This window comes from Balaenoptera physalus (genome assembly GCF_965194825.1).
Source record: "Balaenoptera physalus genome assembly, chromosome: 6".
Lineage (NCBI taxonomy): Eukaryota > Metazoa > Chordata > Mammalia > Artiodactyla > Balaenopteridae > Balaenoptera > Balaenoptera physalus.
This window is the reverse complement of record NC_138885.1, coordinates 35,071,098-35,098,899: the sequence shown is the minus strand read 5'-3', so window position 1 is coordinate 35,098,899 and position 27,802 is coordinate 35,071,098. Positions and strand designations below refer to the sequence as shown.

At 39.0% G+C, this 27,802-nt stretch overlaps 1 protein-coding gene across 1 annotated transcript in view; it reads right to left on the bottom strand.

Moving 5' to 3' along the window:
• Positions 1-27,802, bottom strand: part of SPOPL (speckle type BTB/POZ protein like) — a 116,096-nt gene that overhangs the window by 58,462 nt on the left and 29,832 nt on the right. Inside the window, exon 11 of the transcript XR_014264638.1 lies at positions 19,333-23,991. The gene's annotated coding sequence lies outside the window, so the exon portion shown is untranslated. The remainder of the gene's footprint in view (positions 1-19,332; positions 23,992-27,802) is intronic.

The window sequence follows — 27,802 nt, the reverse complement described above, 5'->3', positions numbered from 1 at the left end:
AAAAGGTGCTTAAGAGGTGTCAGCTCAGAACATAATATTGAAGTATTTCAGGGATTATTTTACTTTGCAAAAATATCCATTTGTGTTTATTTTCTCTGTCACTTTTCATAAGAATAGAGTCAAAAGCAATCCATCAAAATGGCACACTTAGGAATCCTTAGCATCTGTAGATGTTGAACACTAAAAAAACTATTGTCGACTGAAAAATAAATGCAAAACTTAAAAGGGAGAATTATGTTTTATTCGACAGACTTGCTGAGGAGCTAAGCCTGGGAGGCAGCCTCTCAGACAGCTCTGAGGGACTGCTCTGAAGCGGTGGGGAGAAGCCAGTGTATATAGGAGTTTTTGCAACAAAAACCACGAGGTCAGAACATCGAAACATTACTGTTAATTAAAGAAAACTAGACATCTCAGGTTAATGAATTTAGGGCTTTTCTGTGTATGGGAAGATGCAAGAGTCTGGGTTCACTGAAGTCATTCCTTTGAGATGCATCTTAACTATCTAGGGCCAGTATCCTGCTTTTCTCCATCCTGAATCCCCTCAGGGTGCACAGTCTGGGGTGGCTGCAGTGGCTGGCTGATGGCTTCATGGCCCCAACATCCTTTGTTTACTGATATGGCAGGTGACATTCTTCATCCATACCATCCAGCCTTGACTCTTCCAGATTCTGTGCCCACGTTTGTGGACAGTGGCCCTTCTGTCTTGTCATTCATTCATTCATTCAGCAAATATACTGTTGAGCATCTACTCTGTGCCAGGCTCTCTTTTAGGCTCTGGAGATACAGTGATGAACACAGACAATTCCCTAGCTCTTGTGATACTATATTCTGATGGAGGAAGCTGTTAATAACCAGGTAGGCTAAAAAATAAATAAATAATTTCAGATGATGACGAGGGATACGAGAGAAATATAACAGGGTGATGAAATAGTCAGTCTTGTAGGTTCTGTGACTCTAGGTCTGGCTTAATTTTTTCATGGCTGGCCACTGGTTTTAAAGTCTTGCTATAACTACAAGAGTATATGGCCTGTGAACTCCTTCACGCATTGAAGGCAGCTTTTATCTTCGCTTCCTCAGTGTCTTCCTAAGTGCCCGTTTTAAGCATGACTGTTAATAAGAGATACGTCTAAGTCCAACAAACAATGTCTTCTTGAGGAATGGTGAGATGATCATTTGAGGCATAAGAAGCCTTCTTTCATCACCCCCCTCCCCACATCACATGATGCCTGCAGGTTCTGCCTAGGAATGTTCCCTAGGGGGTGTTCTGTAGTAAAAGTTCAATGGCTTCTAAAGAAGAGTTTCGCCTGTCCATTTTAACCAGAAGTTTGTTCTTTTATTATTAGATCTAGATATATATTTGGAATAAAGACTGTCACAACCCAATTGCAAATAAGCTCCATTTTTAAACTTTGTTATTTTTCACCCCAGTGTACTCCTCACACTCTCAAAGGAAAGAGAAAAAAGAGAAAGCAAAGCAATATAACCAAACAAGATTTTTAGAAGTCTTTCTGGTTTTGCTGTATCCACACATTATTGGTCAGAATAGGCTAGCTTATGCTGCAGTAACAAATAATCTCAAAATCTCAGTAGCTTAACATACCAGAGGTTTCTTTCTTACTCACAAAAAGTCTGCTGTGGGTCCATATCACTCTTTAGAGCAAACTTTCCTTCGTGTATGACTCAGCAATCCAAGCCGTGCATCTCAGCAGGAGTCCTACTCAAGCACCAGGCAGCTTTTCCATGCCTTGGCCTGGAGGTGACACACATCATTCCCAACCACTGCCCATTAGCCAGAACCAATCATATAACCTTGTCTACCAGTGAGGATCCTGGGAAACATAGGAGAGCAACGTGGGAATGTTTGCAGAACCCCACTGTCTCTCCCACACTGGTCACTATGGGTATCAAGGAAAGAACACACAAAGCAGGGGGTGTTCATGGGCCCTTTGCCTGCCTTACTCTCCTACCAGCGTCAACTTAGGTGGTCCTGTGAGGTTCTTACTCAGTTTTACACAACAGGTAGAATTACTTGGGAAGGATACCTGGCAGAGTATCTCACCCAGATTCTGCCACCACCACCCCCATCCATGGTTATGGTTATTATTTCTCCTTGAAGTTGTAATCTCCACAAGACAGCTCACCCAAAGTACAAATGTTCCCCCGAAACTGTTTAAAATACTTTCATGACAAGTTCTGGAAATAAGGCCAAAAACGTGTGCCAATAACCCATTTCAATCATTTTGTGAGATGGTTATAAATGTAAGCACATAGATTTTTATTTTATTTTACATTTTGCTCAGATTCAGAGGGGCCAGATACCATGATTTGATATTCACCTTGGGAAAGAGGAGCCTGGCATCTGGCAGATTCTGCTGTGATAGGAACAGACTTTGCAAACTACAAAAGACCCTCCTTAGGGTCCTGCTCCTGTAGCTGAGGGAAGAGAATAGAAACTCTGTGTGTGTGTGTGTTTGACAATGTGGACAATTAACATCACAGTCTTCTTTTCTTTTATCAATTCTTCCAACAACATACCTCCAAATTAGGATGGTAAGCCCTAATCAGAAACTTCTGGAAAAGAAGTGGATTGGGATAAGGGAAGAGATGGAGGAGAGAAAGTATGCCCATTCTCGAGTCAGTGCCTGCCAAAATGTTAACAGATCATTTTATTCTCTATTCTCAGGCTCTCTTGAATGTCTTTCATTCATTCATTCATTCATTCATTCACTAGGGACCAGTCTTAGTCCCTGTGAAAAGCACTGAGGAATCAATGATGGGAAAAATGAACCCCGCCCTTGCTCAAGGAGGTTCAGTCTAGTGTGGGCACCAAGCAGTGTACAGATCACTACAGAAACAAACCTATAACTTGCCAATTGTGGGTCTGTGCTTGTTTGTCCTCGAAGCTATTTTCTGCTCTTCCCCTGATCTGCTGCATTTCCTCCACCCTCTGGCTTTCTGGTCAGTTCAGCCGACGGAAGGCACTGGCGAGACTGGAGGGTGGGAGGAGGGGAAAAGCCACGAGCTTCTCCCCCCTCACCACATTTCCTCTGGACAGCCCTGGCTATGGCTCTAACTCACACCATGTGGCTTCTCCCCCAAGTTTCCAGGGCCTCCCAGGCCACCCCAGCTCTTCAGCTCCACTAATAATCTTCTTCATCACCCCTCCAGACCCAGGGATGGCAGGGGCTTCCAACAGTCGTCTCCCCCGTGTTTAGCATCTCTGGAACCATTCCCTTCATTAAGTTTCCTCCGGTATGGGTTTCCTTCCTGGGGAATCACATAATAGTAGGCACTGTGATGACGGCCCCCCCAAAAGGTTGGTGACAAGAGAATATATAATGAGGACTCTGTCATTGTTGTCATGGACAGAGGAAGCTTTTTGCAGGAAGTGACATTTGAGCTGAGATTTGAGGGCTGAATCAGAGTTAAATAGGCAAAGGGTGTGGGTAAGAGGGTTCCTAGGAGAGAGAGCAGCCTGGGCAAAGGCCCTGAGTCAGAGGAGCTGAGAGCCATCTAGAAATGGAAATAAGGGTAGTGATACCTGAGTACAGGGGGCAGAGAGAGGGGTGTCCTAGGATGGGGCCGCAGAGTTAGGAACAGACTGGATCACACAGGCCATACAGACCATGCTGAGGACTTCATTTGACAATGGGAAGCAACAGAAGGGCTTTAGGCAAAAGAAGATGATATGCATTTTTAAAGGACCACTCTGTCTATAGTGCAAAGGGTATGAGAGAAGCGGGTGAGAGTGGATTTGAAGAGGCTGCTTAGGAGGTACTGCAACAGCTCAGGCAAAAGGAGATGGCAGCTCTGGCAAAGGATAGGATTAGAAATGGAGAAAAGTGGATGGACTCAAGAGATATTTAGGAGAGCAATCGACAGGACCAGGTGAATGATGAGTTAGGGAGAGGTGATGGAGAGAGGGACACCAAGGATGACTTCTGGGGTTTGGCTTACACAGGTGGGTGGATGGACGGTGTGCCATTCACCAGGACAGGAAACACGGAGGAGGAATGGGTTGCGTGTGCACGTATGGGGTGAGGAAATGGATCACACGTTTGGTTTTGCTCACATTGAATTTAAAGTGCCTTAGCGGTATCCAGATGCATTTGTCTCTAGTAGGCAGCTGGATAGATGGTGCTGGAGCAGCTCCATGGCAGGTTGGATTATTGTTCCTAATTCTTCACTCCCCTGGAATAGGATTTTACACCCACGTCCTTTGCCATGTAACTTCGAAGTGACTCTCACAGTAGCCTTGGCCACATAACTGTCTATGATCTGTATAATATTGGTGGACGAGATGTAAACAGAGACTTTAAATATGCTTTCACGTTTGGCTTGTCCTCTTGCGCTCTTTTGATCTTCCGTGAGAAGAGTATGTTTCAGGGAGCCCCTGGCCCTCCAGCCTAAGCCCCAGCGTGAAGCTATGTAGAGCTGCCCTGAACACAACCTGAAGCCTGGGTCCAGCCTGACCCAGCTAAGCACCGCCTTGCTTAGCTGACCTGAAGAACTGTGAGCTTTGCTGTAAAACACTGAACTTTTGAAGTTGTTATGCATCAGAAACCAAAGACTATTGTTCAAGGGCAAGGACCAGACAGTCCTCCCAGGGATCACATCCATTATGGAATTTGGGGGCACGTTCATTTCGGATAAAGCTGGACAAACTTTCCTTTGACTGTCCCTCTGTCTTCTGGCCCAGGTAGTTCACCTCATCTGAATATCTTTAACCCCTCCTTCTATTGCACTCCAACTAGGTTGATAACCATGTACTCGGGTTCCAAAACTGCGTCACCGGGTTTGCGCCCGAACCCTACATTCTCTATCCATCTTTTCTTTAAATATTTATTTATTTTTATTTATTTGGCTGCGCCGGGTCTTAGTTGTGGCATGCGGGATCTAGTTTCCTGACCAGGGATTGGACCCAGGCCCCCTACATTGGGAGTGCAGAGTCTTAACCACTGAACCACAAGGGAAGTCCCTCATTATCCATCTGTTGACCTATACATCTATGGTACATTCTGACTCGGTATGTCTTTGAGTGGCAATGGCTATGTCTTTCAAAAATTTGCTCTTTAAATAGGACCTTCAATGCCTTGGGCCAGAGTCAATCAGAATATCCTACTATGTGGATTTGACATCTTTGCCAAGGGAAGGCTTCGTCTATATCACAAGGGTGACAGACTACATCCATCAGTGTGGAAACCATTCAACTTTTTGCAAATGCCAGTGGAAGGACTTGAAACAGCATCTTTTCTGAAGGCTCAATTTAGGTTTCTTGACAGGAGGAGGAGAAGGTGAACATCTATGTTATGCACGTTGCTTTGTTGTTCCTCCAATTGGAATTTGCTCCAGCTTTTTTAGCTCGTATTCTCAACCTCTTTCTTTCTCCTTCTCTCGTTCTCATTCCTTTCCTCTCTCTCCACCTATCCTCTGTTCATTAATAAAAGCTCTCTTTACTTAGTTTTGAATAAAGGAAACACTTTAAAATATTTAGGTAAATCTCTTGTCCTGTTCTGTGCTAATTCCTTAGATTATTCATTACCATAACAGAAGTTTATATTCATTTCCCTCCATTCCGCTGCTTCTCTTTGTGTTTGAAGAATTCTCTCATATCCATTACATTCTGTAATCTAACTCTATTTCATAAATGACTCCCTTCATCTTTCAGAGGACTGTCTAATGAGTTTTTCCCTTTCTCCACTTTAAATAAACCTGCAATGATGTTTAAGCCCCACAATGGCTCTAATGCAAAGGTCAGGAAAGACCTCATGGCATTCACAGCTTCTTCACTGAGTATTTCAAAGAGCCCCCAGGCAGGGCTGGAGGATCTGGGCCCCAGCCCCAGCTCGTGCACTGGGTAGCTTTGTCACCCTAGGTAATGTTCTTCTTATCTTTAAAATAGAGATAATATCATGCTATTTAGTGTATGTGATTGTTGAACTAATTAAACTGAGCAAGAAAAAATTTTGATATGTTTAAATATCAGGAACTGTAGCTGTTAGGAGTGTTTTGGGGGTAAAAGAAGCAAACAACGCAACTCACAGTAACTTTAAGAATTGGGTTTATTTTTCTCATAGAACAAGCCTAGAGTAGGCGATCACTGGGGTTGGTTCAGGGATCAACAGTCTCCTCTGCCCGCTTTATCAGGAGAGCACAGACTTCACAGAACAGTGCACCCTGTACAGACTTGCACTTATTTCTCATGGGCTAGGCGTGGGTCATATGGTCTCATCTACCTCAGCGGAGACTGGACAATTGAGTATTTGGAAGTCAGCAAATGGCAAGAAGAAGAGAGTTGAGAATATTGGGGGCAATGGGGCGGCGTGGGGGAGGGAGTATTTAAAGTTATCTGACACAGAAAGCTTTGAATTACAGCCACATTAATGCACCCACAATTCTGGTACCAGTTCCAGTGTGTGGGTTTTCTCCCCACACCAAGCAATTCTCTGACACCAGCTGGGTGTCCTACAATTCAATTCAATTCTGACACTGTCTACTTGGAGATAGCATCATAACCCACAGGTTAAGGGCTCAGTCCCATGAGACTGTCCCCCACCCCTAGGACGTCAATCACCAAGTCCAGGTTGTCACCTGTGCTTCTGACTGTCTAGCTATAGATTGGAGGTTCCAATGACCCTCTCCTTGGGTTTGATTAATTTGTTAGAGCAGCTCCCAGAACTCAGAGACACATTTTACTTACAAGATTACAGGTTTGTCATAAAAGGAGCAGCCAGATGGAAGAGATGCATAATTGCAGAGTATGTGGGGAAGGGGCACAGGGCTTCCATGCCTTCTCCAGACACGCCACTCTCCCCAACTCTCCATGTGTTCACCAACCCAGAACTTCTCTGAACCCCATCCTTTTGGTTTTTTATAGAGGCTTCATTACATAGGCAAGATTGATTAAATCACTGGTCATTGGCAATTGATTCAACCTCCAGTGCCTCTCCGCTTCCCAGAGGTCTGGGGTGGGACTGAACCCTCTAATCACACGTGGTTGGGTTGGCCCCTCTGGCAACCAACCCCCCTCCTTAGGTCCTTTCCAAAAGTCACTTTGTTAACATAAATTCAGGTATGGTTAGAAGGGGTTTGTTATGAATATGAAGACACCTTTATGGCTCTTTTCACATGGGAATTCCAAGAGTTTTAGGAGCTCTGTGCCAGGAAAGGGGGTGAAGGCCAAATACGTATTTCTTATTATAGATCACTGTATCACACACCTAAGACTTCCCTTTTGAGAAGGTTCATTGCTTCCATAGGTACAAAACTTCTATTTATCTAGAGAGAGCAAAAACCAGAGAGGAGAGGTTATGTCAATCGTGAGAGCCAAGTGCACTCTGTGTGTTTTCCTTGGGGCTGCATCTCCCCCCAGATCTAGATTACGGCTCCAAAGAAATCAGGAGACTCAGTCAGCTTCCTAAATAGAAGTTCTCCATGCAGAGTGTTCTTCTCTGGCTCTAAGTTATTTAACCCAGTGACTCAAAGTGCAGGCTCTAGAGTCAGATGGGCAGAGGTTGAATTCTGACTGCCCTTTCTAGTTGCTGATCTTGGGCAAGTTAATGTTTAATACTCTCATGTTACTCACTTGAAATGGGAATAACCATACTACTTACCTCCTTGTATCACTATGAGGATTAAATGGAAAACACTAAATACAATGGCTGACATATAGTAACCGCTCAGTAAATAGGAACTATCATTAATATTAGAGGTAATAGTAAAAGTTTTTAAATGTACAGATTCCCCAACTCTGTCCCAACTTTACCCCAAAGATCAAAGTTAACAATAAAAATTAGACTGAATAATGATCTTTTATTTGCCTCTAAAATTAAGTCACATGGTCTCTTGCTGAAATCCATCCTAGATTCTCTGTAACTGTTACTGTTAGAATGACAAACCCTCCCATATATTTACTAAGGCTTATAAAGAAAACAACGATGCCATTCTCGAGTTTGGTGATCAGTCCTGATAATGTATCCAGTAAGCTCATTAGTTGCCTGAGGTAGTATCTTGCCAAATCCAATTTGCAAAGACAACAGCTTTATAGACATTTCTTTTTATCTTGTTCATAATATTGCCCATTAAATAGAAGATGTACTGTGCCAGGTCTTGTTCATTTCAAAGCAAATTATAGGAGGTGATTCAACTGTGCACCAGGAGAAAGAGTCCAGCGTTTCACCAGCAGGGCCACAAAATTAGACGTCTGCTTTCTGACAGGATGACAGATCGGAAGAATTGAACATTGATGAATCTTAATGCTGTCATCTACCACAATGTTCTTCAATTATTTCTTTGTGAAAGAATGACTAATGATAATTCCTACTAGAGGATCATTTGCATATTCAAGCTCAAGTGTTACACGGAAGAGAAGAGAATGTCGATTTGTTGAGAGGACAAACTCCTTCCCTCCAGATTAAAATGCTTCTTTTCTACGTTAGGCTTGTTACTGAAACCCAGGGAGACAGAAAATATAATTCAGGAGCTGAGTCCAAATCTATTTTCTCATTTCCAAGAAAAAGAAAAAACAGTATCTTTTTCTCCCATTTTAGACTAGATTTTTTTTTTTTTTTAATGTGCTCCGTAGTTGCCATTGTTCATAGGGGGAAAATGATCTGGATACAATTGGCCTAATCAACTCTTAATTCGAGGGCCTAAGTGGATGATTACACCTAGTGTTACCCACACAAGCAGCTGCTGACACCAGGGTCCTTTTGAAAGTGCTGCTCCTGACATCAATGCCAGGTAGGTGGCCCCGGAGACTTCAGACTCCAGGGCCCAGAGAAGCCGAGCCGTTGCATCTGGTGGAACCAATCACGGCGGCGCCAAAAGCCGGTTCTGTCCTCCAGATGAACAAGCATCAAGATATCTGTCCTTCCTAGACCGTGAGCAGATGCTGGCCAAGGTTGCCACCTTCCAAAAGGAGACAGTTGGAAGGAATGAACCCGGGCTATGCCAGTCTGATTTGTTAGACTGTTTGAACAGATCAGGAGGACTTGCTGCTGCTGCGAGACTGCACACGGTTCTTCCTAATTACAGGAGGAAACAACGAGCCAATGCGAGGTAGAAGAAGCAGCAGCTTCCTCTAGCGGGCTGCATTCTACCTTCAGCTCTCCCTTGGCCCGCATGAAGCCAGTCCTCCGCTAGACAGTCAACAAAGACCACTTGGAAGCAGTGAGTGGAATGTGTAGGATGGATAGGAAGTGTCCACGTGGATATAGAGGAGAGCATGTTTCTGGTAGAAAGAGTCCCATGAGTCAGGCCCACGGGCTTGAAACACCATGATGCTCGTATCAGTTTCCTAGGGCAGCCATGACAAAGTACTGCCAGCTGGGTGGCTTAAAACAACAGAAATCTGTTGTCTTACATTTTGGGGGGCTAGAAGTCTGAAATCAAGATGCTCTCAGGGCCATGCTCCCTCTGAAGCTTGTAGGGAAGAATCCTTTCTTGCCTCTTCCAGCTTCTGGTGATTGCTGGTATCCCCTGGCTTCTGTCCGCATCACTCCAATCTATGCCTCCACCGTCACGTGGCCCTCCTCACGTGTCACTCATGGCCTTTTAATAAGGACACCAGTCACCAGATTAAGGCCCACTTTAACTCAATAGACCTCATCTTCCCTTGAGTACATCCACAATGACCTTATTTCCAAGTAAAGTCACATTCACACATTCCAGACCTCAACATTTCTTTTTGGAAGACACAATTTAACCACAACACTGGCACATGAAGAACAAATAGGAAGCATCTAAGTGAACACGGAGGAGAAGATATTTCTTTCTTTTTTTTTTTTTTTTTTTTTTTTTTAATTTTTTTTTTTTAATTAATTAATTTATTTACTTTGGCTGTGTTGGGTCCTCGCCTCCGTGCAAGGGCCCTCTCCAGCTGCAGCAAGCGGGGGCCACTCCTCATCGCGGTGCGCGGGCCTCTCACCATCGCGGCCTCTCTAGTTGCGGAGCACAGGCTCCAGATGCGCAGGCTCAGTAATCGTGGCTCACGGGCCCAGCTGCTCCGCGGCATGTGGGATCCTCCCAGACCAGGGCTCGAACCCGTGTCCCCCGCATTGGCAGGCAGACTCTCAACCACTGCGCCACCGGGGAAGCCCTATTTCTTTCTTTTTAAAAAATATTTATTTATTTGGTTGCGCAGGGTCTTAGTTGCGGCTGGTGGGCTCCTTAATTGTGGCATGTGAACTCTTAGTTGCAGCATGCATGTGGGATCTAGTTCCCTGACCAGGGATTGAACCCAGGGCCCCTGCACTGGGAGTGCGGAGTCTTAACCACTGTGCCACCAGGGAAGTCCTGAGAAGATATTTCTGATAGAAAGACGATCATAAGTCAGGCCCAGAGGGACTTGTAACACCATGATGCTTGTACAGAAAAACAAGCAGTGCAGTAGTCTGGGTTCCCCTCCCTCCCTCTTCACTCTCATCAGCCCCTTTCTTCCCCTGTGCTAAGACCTATAACACTCATGATTACTCACCCAGTGCATATATAGGGGCCAGTAATATAATCACAATAGACCAGCCCACCCTTAACATTTGCTGGGCTCAGGATAAGACGGCAAAGAGACCCACATGGCATGTGTCTAATTATTTAAAGTTATATTTCATGCTACAAATTGTCAAATAAGTTATATTCTCCTATGTTGACAAACACACCTTCATTACTACAAACTTTATGAAGAAATTGGAAAGCTATGATTTTGATTTAATTGAAAATCGGCAAAATATCAAAGGTGATCTGCCTGGGTGTCCCGTAGAAGGGTTGGTGATGTTAGGATGAGTGAGAAAATAAAAACTTACATCATTCATAAATTATTATGTATTTATTCCATAGAATTTCCTTGTATTGCCTTAATTTCAGAAAATGTACTAATTAGGTGGTTATCAAGCTTTTCACATAGTTTGTATTTTATTGACAGTATTGACAAATTAGACTAAATTCCTTGAGTGGTTATTGTTCTTAGGTAGTTTGTATGAATTTTAATCTTGAGAAACTTTACTGAGGCATGAGCAACTGGAATATTCAACAAAATGCTTACAGCAATGTCTACATACAGATATGAAACATTTTCTGTGTGGTAGGAATACTTAAGATTTACCCTCTTAGCAAATTTCAAGTGTTCAAGACAGTATTATTAACTATAATCAACATTTTATACATTAGATCCCCAGAACTTATTCATCTTTTAGTGAAAAGTTTGTACCCTTTAAGCAATATCTCCTAATTTCCCCCACCCCAAACCCCTGTCAACAACCATTCTATTCTCTGCTTCTATGAGTTTGAGTGTTTTAGACTCTCAAAGGTATGGAGAAAAGAGAACCCTTGTCACTGTTGGTAGGAATGTAAATTGGTACAGCCACTATGGAAAACAGTATGGAGGTTCCTCAAAATATTAAAAATAGAACTAACCTATGATGCAGCAATCCCACTTCTGGGTATATATCCAAAGGAAATGAAATCAGATCTTGAAGAGATATCTGTACTCCTATCTTCATTGCAGCATTATTCACAATAGGCAAGATATGGAATCAACCCAAGTGTCCATCAATGGATGAATGGATAAAGAAAGTGCGACACACACACACACACACACACACACACACACACACAAAATGGGATATTATTTAACCACCACAAAGAAGGAAATCCTGCCATTTGGGACAACATGGATAAAACTGGGGGACATTATGCTAAGTGAAATTAGCCAGACACAGAAAGACAGATACTGCATCATCTCACTTGTCTGTGTTTTTTCTATCTTCAAACTACTTTCATATATCTCATTTCCTCCATGAAGTCATAGAGTTTTAAACATTAAAATAATCTTATAAAGTTTTATTGGATTTGGCTGTGTACGTAGCTAGAGCTTCCTCTTGGCTGAACTATAAACTCAAGAGTAGGGATGTTAAGCATTTTACTCATCACAGTCTGCCTTTAGAATTAGACATTTAGGAGGCAAATAGATAAAAGAAAAGAGCCCAGTTCAAGTTTTCCTTTGTTAGGCTAGGAACTCTGGGGATTAGGAGTCCTGCAGCAAAACTACTGACTAAAATAAAGTGCCAATAATACCCTTTAATCCAGAAATTCCACTTTCCATTTTCTACACGGAAAATACACGAAGAGGCAATATGTACATGATATCCATTGTTTATAACATAGAAAAGTTCAAGAAATCAAATGTATATTTTACCATTCCTTTACTGACAAGCTGCAGTAGAGCCATATTATAGAATTCATCCAGGCAATTTAAAAAGGATGAAGTAGATATATGTATATTCGCAATGAAAGATTTTCAATACATGCATTGTATAAAATAAAAAGCAAATTGAAATACAATTGATTTTGATTTCAAAGTTGATGTTTGGGTTATTTTACAATTAAATTTTTTGTCTAGGGTATCTGTACTTCCTGTTCCTCTACCCCTTGCTGAACAGCTCAATTCTGAAGTCATTAAGTGGAAGGGAACAAGGTAGGTGCCCACACCAGAGAAAGGGGGAGCTGTAGTGGCCCAGAGTGGGATGTCAGGGTCCAAACCGGGTGAGGAGGATGCCCACGTGAACTTGGGGGACGGAGATAGGAGATCGAGTACACTCAAGAAAACCGATCACGTAACTAAGTATATTAAAGATAATGGGAGATAGGTTTATCATTAGCTGGAAAAGGGTCTATAACTATGAAAGGTAGAACATTAAAATGAATCCTGTTGTTTACTACTGGATTTAGAAGTATCAATGTGACCTTGTGGTTTTCAAAATACACAGATGGACATATAATAAACATAGGAAAAAGGACGTAAATATATATGCATATGATATATGTACACATATAATGTACACATACACATGTACACATACATGAACATGTACATATACATATACATATACATATATTCCCTCACTCTAGCCCTTAAAAGGATCTGAGAACAGGGATACTCCAGTAGCAATAAGCATGCCAAGTGCTCAGCTCCTGGCTTCTACATACCATTCTCCACTAAAAGCAACTGGGGTTACTTGAAAAAAATACCTGGTTCTAGGGCTGAGGCAGAAGTATATGTCTGAAACATCTTGCTGTTTCAGGAAGCAAGGAAGTGCTTAAAGAGTGTTGAGACATGATGAAAGGACACAGAACTCAACCTGATGAAGCCCTCATTGGCCAAATCAGGGACAATTTGATCATTAAAAGAAATAATGATAGTAAAGTACTATAACCCATTGAATAAAATAGAAAATCATGTTTATACAGATATAAATAAATACATAACCAAATAAGTAAAAAAGTTTCATGAAGCTTGGGATACTTACATGGTTTCAAAGTAACTCCTCACAAAAGGCTTATTAATTTCAAAAAGATTAAAAAGTTACATTCTAGTGGAAAAGCCCGGCTGACAGACACTTAATAATCAAGGTGAATATAATGGGACAAATGGGAGTCATGTGCGTCCACATATGCTACAATGAGAAGAACACAGATTTACTTCTGTGATTTTCCTCCCAGTGTATTCCTGCAAGTAACCTGAATTTAATCATGAGAAAAAAAAAAAAAATCCAAACCAACTCAAATTGAGGGACATTATACAAAATAATTGGTCAGGAGTCTTCAAAACTGCAAAGGTCATGAAACTCAAGGAAAGACTGAAGGAGACTCAAGAGCCATTATTACAATTAAATGCAACATGCAAAGCTGAACGGGATCCTTTTGTCATAAAGAACATGATTGCAACAACTGGCAAAATGAGAATGCAGTATCAGTTTAGACGGGTTTAATGTACTGATGTTGATTACCTGATTTCAATGGTTCTATTTGGATAACATCCCTGATGTAGGAAATTCACACAAAAGTATTGAGTGTTATGGATTATCAGGTCAGTAACTTCCTCAAAATGATTCAGGAGAATAAATTCTTTGTTCTGTACTTGCAACTTCTAATTTTGCAGTTGTTTCAAAAATATTTTCTTGAAGACAACTATACAAAATAATAGTACATAAAGTCTATTCTAAATATGAAAATAGAAAAAACTATGTATAACTTTACATACAGACTTATGGAAATATACAGAAAGAGCTTTAGATGAACAATGGTTATATTTGGGAAAGATAGTTGGTGGGGGAAGTTAGGAAGGATTCTTGTTTGTGATTCAAAATATTTCTGTATTGTTTAAATTTTTATTCAGTGATAATATATTCATATATTGCTTGTGTAAAATGAGAAGGAGAAGATAAAACTATCATTATTTGCAGATGATACAATTATATACTTGCAAAATAAAATTGACTTGAAAACTACTTCATGCACGCAGTAAGAAAATTCAATAAGGTAACAGAGTAGAAAATTAATATACACAAATCACTGGATTTCATATATACCAGAAACAATTTACAAAATGTAGTAGAAGAAAAAAATCCCATTTCTAATTGCAACCAAAAAAGACATAATTTCTAGGGGGAAAAAATAACAAGATGTCAGTTCTCAACTACATTAATATAGAAATGTAATATAATCTCAAAAGTGCCAACAGGATACTTTTTTAAAAACTTTAAAATGTGATTCTAAAGTTTATATGGAAAAATAAACAAGAAAATAATGTGTGAAGACAAGATGGGTTTTTCAATAGGTGATGCTGGAAAAACTAGATAATCACCTAAAAAAAAAGTTGGTTTAAATCTTACATTTTATGATAAATTCCATATGAATCAAATAATTCAATGTTAAAAAAAACATATAAAGTTACCAGAGGAAAACTTCAGGAAAATCCTTTGCAAACTTGCAGTGTCCTTTCTACCTGATTCAAAATGAAGAATCTGTTAAAGATGGATAAATGGGTACATTCATCTCCATAAAAATAAAAACTTCTACTCAGTGAAAGACAAAAATACAAGCAATTGGGAGATTGGGATTGACATATATACACTAATATGTATAAAATGGATAACTAATAAGAACCTGCTGTTTAAAAAAATCAATAAAATAAAATTCAAAAATTCAAAAAAAAATACAAGCAAAGTCAAAATATGTGATTAACTGGGAAAAGTATTTATTTACAATTTATATTAGAAGTATAGTGCTAATTTTCCTAATATATAAAGAGCTTCTATACAAATGATGAGATTAAGATTGACAACATTAAAGGGAAAAAGAGATAAATAGGCTAAATGGGCTCTCTATAGGAAAAAATGTTCCTTAAATGAAAAACATTCTAAGATTTATTCATGTATATATAGAAATACAAAATAAGATCATACTAAAATATGACTTTCCTCATGGCAAAAATTCCAACCATTTAACAATGTATCATGTTGGTGAAGCTGTAGGCAAATAGCACTTTCATTCATTGGCAGGAGCACAAATTGCCCCCATGGAGGTAACCTGGCAGTGAACTATCATACGTGCAAATACATTTACCATTTGACTCAGAAACTTGATTTCTGAGAATGTATCTTAATCATATATCTGCACACATAGGACACATGGCAGTGTTATCCATTGTAACATTGTTTATAATAGCAAAAGATTTGCCTGATCATATCAATAGTCATCTTAAAAATATCATCAACCTGAAAAATCCATCCATCGGGGCTGATAAAACAAGTCATATTACATTCTTACAGTAAGATACTTACATACTTGTTTTAAAAAAGGAGGGGCGGGGCTTCCCTGGTGGTGCAGTGGTTGAGAGTCTGCCTGCCAGTGCAGGGAACACGGGTTCGAGCCCTGGTCTGGGAAGATCCCACATGCCGCGGAGCAACTAGGCCCGTCAGCCACAATTACTGAGCCTGCGCGTCTGGAGCCTGTGCTCCTCAACAAGAGAGGCCGCGATAATGAGAGGCCCGCGCACCGCGATGAAGAGTGGCCCACACTTGCCGCAACTAGAGAAAGCCCTCGCACGGAAACGAAGATCCAACAGAGCCATAAAAAAAAAAAAAATTAATTAATTAAAAAAAAAAAAAGGAGGGGCGAGGGGGATTTGAAGCTACTGACACTTAAAATATATTTTTTAAAAAAGCAAGGCCCATAGTGAATATGGTATACTTTTTTTTTGCAAGAATAGAAAAAAAATACATACTTTTATTTGCTTATATTGATATAAAGATATTCTGGAAGGAAACACAAAAATCATTAAAAGGAGCATTCAGTTTGGATGGAGGTAGAAGTGAGAGCAATTTTTCCCTCTATTACTAATCTTAACCCCACAAGGTATGGGGTTATCTCATAAGAAATTGGTAATATTTAACTATTTTGACCTACAAGAATGGCCATTTCTAATAGTTACTATTACTGTTGCCATGTTACAGATTTTGAATATATGTGAGAGTACAGAAGAACATGGGAGGTGCTGATATTATTGGAAAGCTGTAATCTGATCAATTGCATGAAGAAATCAAAATTCAGAAGGATGTCATCTGAGGAACAAGTATGTTGTCTTCTATGGGATAATGTTAATTCACCAGCTTTTTCTTTGTGCCTTGACCAACTGGAATCTCAAAAATGTTTTGACATTTAATGGTTGTCATGTTTTCTCTTGTTTTTTTTCTTCTTAATTTTTGTGTATGATTTTTAAAGATGAGTTTTTTGGTAAAAGGTATAGTATAAAAATAATTGTAGCTGGTAAAACTGGTGATCCTTCCTGTCTAGGGAAAATGGAAGACCTAAATAGTGGTGGGATATACCCTAATAAATTAAGCCTTGATTTCAGATACTCACCTAAGAGGTACTGGAGATCACTGAGTATACTGTAATCAAAAAGTCAATAAACACAACATTTTTGCTGTCATTTGGAGCTCTGAAGATGTTACAGTGGTTGCAGGAAAAACAGGAAGATGTACCAGATAAGCTATTAAGGAGAAACCTGGGTGGGGAATTCCCTGGTGGTCCAGTGGTTAGGACTAGGCACTGCCGAGGGCCCAGGTTCAATCCCTGGTCAGGGAACTAAGATCCCACAAGACACGTAGCATGGCCAGAAAAAAAAAAAAAAAAAGTATGGAATGTGAATTAAACCCAAATAAAAATGCAGGTTGGACCTCAGGTTCGGGGGCTGGAGAGACATATGATCTAATCCAGGGTTTTTCAAGGTTTTCTGTACCATGAGTATTTTCTCAAAATGACTTATGCAGGATGGGGGTGCTAGCTCTCCTAGAAGCAGAGAGATAAATCTCCTTTTCACAATTCTGAGAAATATTTCCCTCTCTAAGCTGACCATCACTCACTGTGTATTGGTGTATTGTTCTGATTTCACCATTGGTTACAATTCAGTATAAGATCCAAGTGGTCTCTAGGCAGAAGCTGTCTTCTGCCTGATGTCGTCCGTAGTCACCTTGTCCAGGTGGACTAAGTCCCTTCAGGTCCCAGCAGAGAGGATGAGAGCCAGTGAGTAATTTCTTGCTCTCCCAGTCTTCCCAGAATGACAATGAAATCAAGGGGAAGGGGCCAGGGAGAAGAAAGGATGGAGGAATAGAGAGAAAAGGAGTAGGAGAGAGTCAGCCAAAAAAATATAGGTCTGAAGACTCTCAGCAGAAGGTCGCTTCACTTGAGACAATTTGGGGAAGAAATTCTCAGCCTCCTTTTCACAAAACAAACTCAAAACCCTAAGAGGTACAAACATTGACCAAGAAGATAAGAAATCACTAAACTTAAATGTAGATGAGAGAGATACATTTTATTACACCAAGAGCTACAAAAGGAATAAATATAGCTATCACTTAAAGGTCTTTCCTCAAACCTGAAAATCAAGAAACATTTTGCAGAGGAAGGGAAGGGATGAAATGCTGCCCGACTGGAAAACACAAATAAGCAGATGTCTGATCCAGGAGGAAGGAATACGACCACGGGAGGAACGTTGAATTTATGGATTAACAAAACGCTCAGCTTCATCTGTTTGCTCTGCTGGCTTTTCGTTCCTATGGCTTCTAGCTCAGGAAGTTGGTTCAACATGCTTTTTAAGAGTTAAGAAACCAAAGCGTAGGTCTTCTTATTTAAAAAATCCATTGGTTCAGCCTCGATAAAGATAAAAGTCAAGTTTAAAATAAGCAGATCTTGGGACTTCCCTGGTGGTCCAGTGGTTAAGAATCGGTCTTGCAATGCAGGGGACACTGGTTTGATCCCTGGTTGGGGAACTAAGATCCCACATGCCGTGGGGCAACTAAGTCCGTGTGCTGCAACTACTGAGCCCCTGCACCACAACTAGAGAGCCTAAGTGCCCCAACTACAGAGCCCATGTGCTCTGGAGCCCTCGTGCCACAACTACTGAGCCCCTGCACTCTGGAGCCCGTGAGCCGCAACTAGAGAGAAGCCTGCACCACAACTAGAGAGAAGCCTGTGCACCGCAGCGAAGAGCCCACACACCGCAAGAAAGATCCCGCATGCCACAACTAAGATCCGACACAGCCAAAATAAATAAATAAAATAAAATAAAATAAGCAGATCTTCCTTAAATTGATCTGATCCGCTCCATCTCCTTTTTCTATACTATCTATGGTATTGGAAGTCATTTTTCTCCTAGGGAAATGCCAAGGGATTTGCTCCTAGGACATCAGAGATTATAATTGCAAAACTGTGAACAAAGGAGAAGATTACAGGAAACTACACAAGGTAGGATGACAACTGTCCCTTAAGTGAGAACTGATCCTACTGTAAATCAGTCTATTGGGCTGTCTTGCTCTTTACAATTCCATGAGAAAAAAAGATCACAGTGGAAACAGTTTGCTTCCTACTTTCAATTTTCAATGTGTAATTAATGACAAGGTCTATAGAAGTTTACAGAGATATTTGAAGGTTAGTAACACAGAATGAGTCGAACAAATTCTTTTTTTTTTTTTTTTAATTATTATTTATTTATTTATTTATTTATTTTTGGCTCTGTTGGGTCTTCGTTTCTGTGCGAGGGCTTTCTCTAGTTGCGGCGAGCGGGGGCCACTCTTCATCGCGGTGCGCGGGCCTCTCACTATCGTGGCCTCTCTTGTTGCGGAGCACAGGCTCCAGACGCGCAGGCTCAGTAGTTGTGGCTCACGGGCCTAGTCGCTCCGCGGCATGTGGGATCTTCCCAGACCAGGGCTCGAACCTGTGTCTCCTGCATTGGCAGGCAGATTCTCAACCACTGCGCCACCAGGGAAGCTCCGAACAAATTCTTAATAGCGGTTTGCATTTGAATTACATTGTGAATATCCTCCATATCCATATTTCATTTGTAATCACTGCAACAAAGAGCACCTGGTTTTATCTCAGAAACAATTCAAGCCCAATTTTGCGTCTGTAAAACATAAAGAGGATTTCCTAGGTTTGCAGTCCATTGAAAAAAAAAAAAAAAAGGAAGAGAGAAATTAGGATAAATTCTTTACTTACAGTACTAACAAAGAGAACATCACAACTTTTCTTTTGGTATCTCAAGGTCCTGTGTCCTGGCTGCCCCATTTTGCTGGGAGGAAACAAGAAAGCTTGAGAGGTCTCATGCTAATTTGAAAGAGAAAGTCGTTAAGCACAAGGGTACCCGAAGGTTTTGGCCAACATCTGCTCTAGGATGCAGCTGATCCATTATGGAGAATTAAGAGTCCGTAGCAAGGTACTAAAAGAAAAGTCAATTTCTGAGAATAGCCCAGTCTGTGGAATCACTCATTTGAGTTTAGTGATTAACTGGAAACTCTCAGTGGTGTCAAGAGTGAACTAATGTCCTTTTCTAGAAAACCTGTTCTATCCTGTACTATCTAACTTGTCCAGGGTGCTGTCAGGTTTTGTGAGGCTGAAGTTTATACCACTTTCGGGGGTGCTCTTTAAGAAAAAAAACCTAAATTATTGCAGAATTTGTTAGAAAAGTGAATATTTATTTTGAATGAGAAAAGAAATCACAATAAATTACACACTTTTAAAAGCTGATAAATACAGAATCACAAAATCAATATAACAATGTTTTTATTAATTAATGGTCTGACATACACTATACTTCTCTTTTTCCCTAAAATCTGCATAACCTTTGAACGCTTCTTCATATTGACAATTTTGTAATATATTATCTCTAAAGAAGTAACAGAAACATACATCAGCCTGAAACATGGCGGATGAAATCTGTGTTATAATACTGATAGTTTTTTTTAAAAAGTTCAGTTTCACAACTTGCTGTTGGTAATGAGATGCTGTATGTTGGGGTGCATGAAACATGACTTCACACTCAGTTGTGCTGCGTCTATAATACTGCTGCCGGTTTTGTGCCCTACACCCATGGAAATTTTGATAAATTTTCCACAAATTCCATCAAGAAAGAAAAAATGTGCTTTGATAATTATAGATGGTGCATTATAAGGTACTATATTCTCACAGGACACAACTTCCATCTTTCCTAGGTATCAATGAGAACTGAATTCACCTCTTGAAAATTTGTACATCTGAGGGTGGGAAGACTTTTCCACAGGCCACGTGGCTCCATACATTTCAAATATTGTTTCTCCTTTATTACCCATATACATAATGCCAGGTGCAGTAGGACACGTTTATATCACGATATAACATCTGGCCCTGAACCTTTTTTTACATTGCTTCAGGAAGTTGGCACGGTAGACAGAAGGATTATTCCTGGAAGTCATTCCTTCACCAGAACAGCTGGCAATAATTAACTGTACATGGATGCTTGTGACTCACCTCCATAGATCCCACAAAACTCAAACTAAATGTGTTCCCAACTCAATCTTTCCCTGGTCGTAGCCTCAAAATGCCTAGGGCCACTCCAATACAATACCACCCCACCCAATACAAGAGGAAGAGTGTCAGAGAGAAAGTTGAAGTGAAAAGAGGCAACATTCTTAACCAATTGCAGCCCAAACATCTTAGTTTGCAAATTTTATGAAAACACAAGAATATGCAATCACATTACCAGGATCTGTCCCAGAGCCTTGGAAGGAACCCATGTGTACAGGTGAGGGGCTTTGAAGCAGAAGCTTTATTCATTTCACGGGAAACTCACATTCACACACTGGCCACATTAGCACAGTTTGGAAATATTGGGTCTACCCCTACGTTCATGCTCATGGCCATCAACCCCAGTTAAGACCTCAGCATCTTTGTTCTGCAATTGCTCTCATACACTTCTTTTGGTCTCCAACCCCGATCTTTCACTTTTCCTAACTTTCCAGATTACTCTCATCTTTCTCCATTTTGTTTTCCCACTTCCCACATCAGAATCTTAAACTAATTGCCAATTGCCTCATTGAAACGTGAAAACTCTTGATCCTCTAAGAAGTAAGTTTCCTCAAATTTAGAAAAGTTAGTGTTCAGTTTAGCTACTGATTGATCCTGCAGTGGTGATGAGAGCTACTTTCTCCTGTAGCCAAGTATGTGCCTGTATGTATGTCAGTGTGAGAGTTGCATTCACATCCACTCTTGTCATTCAATCCTCAACAATCCTATAAGGTAACGAAGCTGTTAACATTTTTAAAAATGGAGCATTAAGCTCAGAGTTTAAGTCATTTGCCCAAGAACACACAGCTGGTAAGCCGTGGAGGATTCCATTGCAATGATACTGACTCCCAGCGGTTTAATTAAATCCGTGTGTACTGAGGGCAGGAAACCACAGCTGGTTGGTGGACCCAAGTTCTAACCATACGGCTTAGATTGAGTGCCCCTTCAATGTCTATGCAGCTCTCTCCAGTCACTATTATCAGGTTTACTAAATCCTTCCTCTAGGTCCAAAGCACATCTATCTGGCTCTTTAAGACAGAAAGTTACACACAGGAGACTTTGGGCTATACCCCCATTCGATTTTCAGCTTCCTTAGCCTCTTGACAATATACTTTCCAAAGCACAGTAGTTAAGAAATTACAGGGATGACATGGACATTTATAATTTTTCTTCAGATGCTAACAGCCCTCAAATATTCATAAATAAAGCTTATTTTGCATATTCAAAGAACAGAAAAAGAACATGTCTTCAAAGGACTACAGATGTCTTTCAGGGGAGTAAACCTGAGACCAAGCAGATGAAAAATTATGAAAGGAAATACATATAAAATAAACTAAGAAGTAAAGTATCAGGCTATAAGGATGAACATGACAACAAAAATACACTCCCAAAATTAATGGAAAATTTTTAAATGATTAACAAAATCCCCTCGTCTTCATCACTGCTAGGCCTCAGGGAAAAGCAGCTGACACTTCATACTTCCATTTTACTCTCCTGCCAACTTTTTATAGCAAATAGAACCAGGATGCCCTTCAGTTAGCCAAACACATAGATTTACCATCATCTGTTTTAATCCTATTTCCTCCCCTCTTGTTAAACAGACCAGAACAATTAATTGTCTTTTCTTCTATTTAAGGCCACTTATGTTACTGAACATCATCCCAATGTGTGTATTCAGAAATCTTACATAGTCCATTAGCCTGTTTCTTATATACTCATATTTTCCCTCTCACTGGGATATTCCCATTAGCTTAACGATTGTTTCTGTTATCAGAGTAGTACAGGTACATAATACAAACAGACAAACAGTAAAACTAAACCTGTTATGAGAAAGAGCAGCCCCTACTTTACTGCCACTCCTGCTTTTCCCAGAGGCAAACTCAGCCAACTCTCAACTCTTCCCTCTTTCCAAACTCCAAACTTGCTGTTATGGCTATTTATTGTTTCTTTCTTTTTCTTTCTTTTTGGCCGCGTCACAGCAAGTGGGATCTTAGTTCCCCAACCAGGGATCGAACCCATGCCCCCTGCAGTGGAAGCGCAGAGCCCTGACCACTGGACTGCCAGGGAAGTCCCCTATTATTTCTTATTTATTTAATTTTTTATTTTTACTTTGACATTATCTATTGATTTCCCACTAAGATAGATTAAGAGCATAGCATCACAGTTTGTGGTTACGGCAATACTCAGTGTTTACATTACTGTGCTAGTATAAAAACACTGTTCCCAGTTGAGCCCAATAGTATGATCTGATTGCATTTTCTCTCTGTAGGACTATTTTAGTTCCCTGGAGTTAACAAATGTTTTTGTCTGTATATGTGCTTAGTTTTCTAGTTATCAATCATTAACTTAATTCACAAACTCTCTCCAGAATTCTCTAAATAAGTGCAAAAACAATAGATGAAAATTCAGATCTACAGGAATAAGTAAAGAACACTGAAATACTAAATATGTGGGTAAATAGAAAATATTTTCTTTATTTTCCTTCTTTTAGTTTCTTTATAAGATATTGGCTGTTTAGAGCGATAACTGTAACATGATAACTGTATGTAGAAATAAAGCACATGACAAGAGTGGTACAAGAGATGGAGGAGGCAATAAATGAAATTAAATAGTTGTACTTTTTTATAACTTACATGAAATGATGCAACATTAAGTATAAGTAGACTGTGATAAGTTAAGGATATACATTATAAGTCCAAAACTACTAAAAATGCAAAAAAGTATAGCTTAAAAAGTAAACAGAGGAAATGAAATAGGATATTAAAAATATTAAAAAACACACAAGAAGAGCAGGAAAGGAGCAACAGAGGAACAACAACAAAAAAAAAAAAAAGGAAGAAAAATACAGAAAAGAAATATGAAGATAGTAGACGTAAATTCCAACATATCAGTAATTACGTAATGTAATTTATGTAATTTTTAAAAATTGACAAACACCAATTAAAAGGCAGAACTTATTAGACTAAATTAAAAATAAGACAAAACTATATGTTGTCTACAAAAGACTCACTTTAGATATAAAAACACAAATAGGATGAAAGTGATGGGGGGAAATATATGTACCATGTTAATATAAGCTTTAAAAAACTGGTGTAGCTATATTAAGATTACTAAAGTAGAGTTCAAGACAAAGTATTATCAGAGATAAAGAGGACTTTTATTATGATAAAAAGATTGTCATTAGAAAAACATAAAAATCCTAAGTGTGTGTGTATCTAATAAAAGGAAACTTCAAATACAGTAAGTAAACATCAACAGGACTGAAAGGAGAAATAAACAAATATACAATTATAGTTGGCGAGATTGAGATGAACACCCCTCTCTCAGGATCTTTACCTATTGATAGAAAAGAATACAAAAAACTAGTAAAGGTATAGAAGATTTGAATAGCATTTTCAAACAGTTTGATCTAACAGACATTTATATAGACTGCTACACGACTGAAGAATACATATTCTTTCCCATGCAGGTGAAATATTTACCAAGACAGACTGCATGCTGAGTGATAACACAAGTATCAATAAATATCAAAGGCCAGAGCATATCCTCTGGCCACAAGAGAATTAAATTAAAATTAAAAAATAAGATATCTAGAAAAATTCCTAACTATTTGGAAATCAAGATAAAACACTTCTAAATAACTCATTGGTCAAAGAAAAAAAATCACAGGGAAATTAGAAAATGGTCAAATGGAACAATAAAGAAACATAACAAAAAGCAATTTTTAAGATCAGTTTCAAGATTTTTTTAGAGGAAAAGTTATGGCTTTAAATGCTTATGATAGGAAAGAATAAAGGTGTAAAATCCATAATCTAAGATTCTACCTTAAAAAACTAGAAAAAGGTAGGGTCAAAACAGGAGCATGGGATTAAGAGACACAAACTACTCTGTATAAAATAAATAAGTGACAAGGATATATTTTACAGCATAGGCAAATATAGCCATCATTTTGTAATAATTTTAAATGGAGTATAATCTATAAGACATTGAATCACTATGTTGTACACCTGAAACTAGTATAATATTGTAAATCAACTATACTTTAATAAAAAATACATAAAATAAAAAACTAGAAAAAGATGAGGAAATGTAACTTAGAGCAACTAAAAAGAAGGAAATAATTAGACAAGTTGGAAATCAATAAAATAGAAATAACCAACAATAAAAAAAGAAAATTCAAAAGGAGATTAAAAAAAAAAATCTGACCTTTAAAAAAGATTAATTAAAGCTGATAAACTCCTATGAAGCCCAATCAAGAAAATAAAGGAAAAAAAATACCAATATTAGGAATGAAAAATAGGTATCACTACAGATCCACAAACATCAAAAGGATAAAAAAGGGAAGTAGTATGAGCAACTTAATTCATGCCAATTAAGTTTGACAACATATATAAAACGGTCATAAGTGAAAAACACGACTTACCAAAATGTACATGAGGAGAAGTACAAAATCTGAACAGCTTTACATTATTAAATAAATTGCAAAAAAAAAATCCCTATAGAGAAAATTTCTGGTCTAGATAACTTCACTGGTGAATTATTTCGAACATTTAAGAAGGCAATAATGCCGTATTATACAATCTCTTTCAGAAAATAGAGGACAAAGAAACATTACCCAACCCGTTTTAGAATAATTTAGCAAGAATAATTGTAATACCAAAACCTAATACAGCTACTACAAGAAAAAATGAAAGCACACACACACACACACACACACACACAGACCAAAATCCTTCACAAACATATACACAAAAATTCCTTAAACATATATTAGCAAATTTAATCAGTAATATACAAAAAGAGTACCTCACAGCCAATTTGGGCTTATTCCAGAAATTCAAGATTGTTTTAAAATTTTTTAATTACTCAATGTAATTCACCACATTAAAACAATAAAAGAGAAAAATATGTAATCATCTCAATAGATTAAAAAAAAGTGTATTTGACTAAATTTAACACCTATTCATGAGAAAACTTGCAAAGCTGGGATAGAAGGAAGCTTTCTCAGTCTGTTAAAGGCATCTGTGATAAACTGCAGGTAACATCATACTTGATGGAAAAGTAGTAAACTTTTCCTCCTTACTTCAGCAACCTGGGAATGATGCCCATTCTCATCACTTCTATTCAACATTGCATTGGAGGTCCTAGATAATGAAATAAGCCCCCTCCTCAAAACAAAACAGAAAGTATAAAGAATAAGAAGGAAGAAGTAAAACTTTCTTTTGTTCCAGAGGATAAAAATTTATGTAGAAAATCAGAAGGAATATACAAAAAACAAAACAATAATATACAAAAACGCCTAGTAGAGTTAATAAGTGAATGTAGAAGGTCATACAAGATAATATAAAAATTGCATCTTTATACCTTAGAAACAAACAATGGAAAATAAAATTTAAAAAATACCAGGATTTCTACTTCGTTAGTATTTAGATGGTTGCAAGAGGTTATCACTTTCACCCTAACAACAAAAATAAACCAGACAAGGCTTAATTTTTCTAAACCCATCAGAGAACTGAGGATGCAAAAAACAAACAAAGAAACAAAACAAAACAAAAAACCAAAAACCTTAAGAGAACTCCAGAAAGTGACTAGTTCTTTATACGGTGGAAGAAATCCATGGCTATTCTCACCTCTGGTGAAACAGCAGGGTAAAGCAGAACCTACCACAGATGTAAGGTGAAACTAACCAAAAAAAATTTAAACCACTTAATGGCTGTATGTGGACTGGCATGACAAATTATAATTCTGAAATTCTGAAAAGCCACAGTCACAGAGGAAGTCAGGCACCAACCTGCCAAATCTTTCCTATGGGACTTTACAGAGTGCTTTACAGAGTACTAGGCACAGTACACCACAACTGAGGGCAGAGTAGGGCAGGAAAGACACTCTTATGCCAGAGGAGCCTCTCCCAAATATAAGGCAACCATCCACTGAATTGGATGGGCAAAGGGAATGAGGGAAATCAATTCAAGGTACTCAGGACTTTTACCAGTGAAATATTGAGGTCCAAGCTAGAACGTAGAGAGCCCTTCTCCCCTCTCCCCATACTAGGTATTGTAGGCTCTCAGCTTCCAAGGTATGGGGGTGAAGTTGGAGATACCTCTCCAAGGCAGAAAGAGATCTCCCAGGGAACTGAAAGCCTGGAACAAGACTGAAGAGCAAATGACACTTCTCAGCTGGCAGCTTGGCTATAAAACACAAAATACATCTGGAATATTGCCAGTGCTCAGAAGGGAAAATCTTCATTTTGTTTCAAAGTATTTGAAGCCAGTGGTAAAATGCATTAATACAAAGTCATGACAAAACCCAGAACAGAATCACTACAGATATTGACTCAGCCTCACTTTAGTGGTGTGACTCAAAAAATAGCATGCACTTTTTGGGAAGTACATATTATTTAGTTTTTATTGGTCTTTTTTTTTTCATGTGTGGCATAAAATCAAACATTACCAGCAAAATTAAGAAGAAAATGTGATTCATTGTCAAGAAAAGAAACAGTCAATAAAAGCAGATCCAGCTATAGCCCAGAAGTTGGAATTAACAGAGAGGGACTTGAAACTATACTAAAAATGCTAAAGGAAATGGAAAGCTAAACAATATACATGAAAAGAATACGAAACTTCAGAAGAGACACTAAAACATTGAAAGAGTCAAATGGAAAGTCTCTAAGTGAAAATTACATCATTAGGTGAGATTAGTATCAGAGTGGATTCCATTTAAGAAAGAACCTGTGCACTTGAAAATGGGTCAATAGATAGTACCCAAACTCAAAAACAAGTAGGATACAGAATGAAAAAAAAAGAAAAAAAGAAAACCAAAACAGAGCATCTGAAATATGTGAGGCAATATTAAATGATCTAACATACACAACTGGAGTCACAGAAAGAGGACAGAGAGAATGGGAAAGGAGAAATATCTAAAGAAATAATGACTGAGAATTTTTCAAAATTGATGAACAACACCAACCTATATATCAAAAAGCTCAAGAAACCCCAAAGAGGAGCAATTCAGAGAAAAACATACCTAGACACTTTACAGCAAACTGCTGGAAACTGAAGACAAAGAATGAATTTTAAAAGCAACCAGAGGGGAAAAAAGATATATTACATTTAACAATACAAATCACCAAAAACAAAAGAGGCCAGAA